The sequence below is a fragment of the Ictalurus furcatus genome, chromosome 10, assembly GCF_023375685.1.
Source record: "Ictalurus furcatus strain D&B chromosome 10, Billie_1.0, whole genome shotgun sequence".
In the NCBI taxonomy this organism is placed as follows: Eukaryota; Metazoa; Chordata; class Actinopteri; order Siluriformes; family Ictaluridae; genus Ictalurus; species Ictalurus furcatus.
Window position 1 is genome coordinate 30,098,508 of NC_071264.1, and position 2,500 is coordinate 30,101,007.

The 2,500-nt window shown below is 42.7% G+C and overlaps 1 protein-coding gene across 1 annotated transcript in view; it reads left to right on the forward strand.

The window, feature by feature from the left end:
- plekha7b (pleckstrin homology domain containing, family A member 7b) overlaps positions 1-2,500 on the forward strand; it is a 144,245-nt gene that overhangs the window by 72,021 nt on the left and 69,724 nt on the right. The gene's annotated exons all lie outside the window — the stretch shown is intronic.

A 2,500-nucleotide genomic window follows, 5' to 3' on the forward strand; every position in this document is an offset into this window, starting at 1 on the left:
TCTCAATTCTGACAAACACTAGCTGACACAGACCACAGGGTGAGCACCCCCTGCTGGCCTCACTGTTACAGCTAGTATCAGCAGCCATAGTTTTCTCCTGGAGGTCTCCCATCCAGGTACTGACCAGGCTCAACCATGCTTCGCTTCAGTGGGAAACCAGGCGAGAAGAACCACCTTTTTGTCCAATTATCACATTTTTAAAGTAATTAGCCCTAACATGCAAGAAAAAAATGCATGGAAACACTTTATTTAGACGTCTATTAAGAGGCTGTGCTCAGCCCCGAATGATTAACAGTCCAGCTAATGCCCCTGGGCTCTGATATGTTTTTCCTCTTTTCTCAACTTCAAAACGGCTCGCTTTTCTCCCTTGGACATCTCTCTGGTCTTCATGTTGGTTTATCCTTTTTAACAACAAATGCAGTCTTCACAGGTGAAACCCGGGGCTCAAACCAAAAGTAGACTTTCAGAGCTACTGTATTAATCCTTTAAAGAATTAGTTTAACAGGGCACACCTGGGCAGGTAGAAACATCTCTCAGTCACGCGTTCCAATATTTTTGATCACTTGAAAAAATGGGCGGGTTCAAAAAAAAAAAGGTGCCGTGATTGAAGTTATTTAACACGTCTAGATGTAAATATGATGAAATGAAAGCTGAACTTCTGATCTGTCGCTTCATTTCCATCTTCGATCTCAAACCCGAATATGTCTTTAATGTGTAGTGAAAATAATAGAATCGGCCTTGCTGGTCCAATACTTTTGGAAGAGACTGTATAGAATATAAAAACGATTCCGTGATTTGTGCTGTGAGCGAGATTAACAGGTTTAATCTATTTTTTCTCGTGTTGGGGAGAAAAAAAATCACTAACCTATTACAGTCTCCTCTCAGCTCGTTCATCAGGATCAGAGCGAAAATAGCTGAAACCGAGATAAACTTCCTTAATATCTATAAAAGTTATACATTTTAACGCCTGGTATTAAAGCGAGGAGCATGATGGAAGAGTCAAAGCGTTCTGGAAAGTTCTGGGTTTGGTTTAGAGTAAATCACAATGGGAATAAATTGACTACGTTTACATGGACGGCAGTAATCTAATTACTGACCTCATTCTGAATAAGACGATATTCTGATTAAGGTGTTTACACGAGTCGCTTTTAGAATATTCCTTTCATGTTCCCGTTTTTACGTGTTATAGAACATAGATGGATTAACGGTACACGTCATTACGTCACCGCGCCACACCGTCCGACGTCCCCTCCGGAATTTGACGTATCGACATGCAGTCGGTCTTCGTTATGGAACCGTATACGGTTTTGAGAGTTTTCATTTTTAATTGTACGAAAGTTTCGAGTGCGGTTAATTATTTGTCGCGCTGTACGCGCAAATAGACGACCGCTTGAAGCCGTGGGCCGCGTCCCAAACCGCGTACTTACCTAAATACGTGTATTTCTCCTACTATGTAGCAGGTAAGTACGCGGTTTGGGACGCGGCCGTGCTCTCTTGTTCGCCGTCAGATGGTCGAGCGCTGCCGTGTGTGTACGTGTCCTGTCGCACAATGCGGTGAAAACTCTCACACGACGTTAATAGTGTGATTAAGGTGTGTACGTGTCTGTAACGCGACTAAAACAGGAATACTCCACACGTCTTAATTCCATTCGTGTTTACTTCGAGTGTGACGTTAATCAGTAATCTCAGTTTACATGCTAGTCTTAATCAGAGTATCGTCTAAATCGGGTTCATATCGGATTACCGTTGTCCGTGTAAACGTACTGACTGTCTCAGGAAGTAAACAGCTGGAACGAGTAACACATCTGACATCATAACAGTTCCATGTGTTAAATATTCAACCCAAAATGTGTAAAAACAGCAGATTGTGAATAAATTACGATATACTTTATGTGCTAAAAAAAAACCCTTTATGTTTATAGAACGGACGTGTAAACGGATTAGAGGATTTATTAATGACTGAGAAGTTGCGATCTGGCAGTTTGCTGTGATCTAAGAGGAATCAAACACTTAGAGAAGTGCTTTGGAGAGTTTTCATGCCTTACTTAAGCCACCTTTATGGAAATAGACAGAAACACTTCTTGACATGCCTGAGGGATTCTCCTGATGACCACAGGCAGGGTGTTGTGCATTGGCTCTGATCGTGGGCCTGTGTGTGAGTGTGTGTGTGTGTGTGTGTGTGTGTGTGTGTGTGTGTGAGTGTGTGTGTGTGAGTGTGTGTGTGTGGTGTTCACCTGATACTCAGTCTGGAAGCTTATTTGGGATCGAGCCCACACCAGTAGGTTCGTCCATCTAACAGCTGTGGAGCCCCAGACCCTGGAGATTCCTGCGTTCGGATTTGGCCGGCCTTCATGTTCTCGCAGGATAAATACGACACTGATAAATCACGGTGTTAATGTTCTGCTCGAGGCGTCGTCCATTTTTAGCCACAACACGCGTGTCATACAAGCTTTCGTTCATAAATTCAACTCTGGTCTTTTTTTTTTTTTTTTCTGTGAGT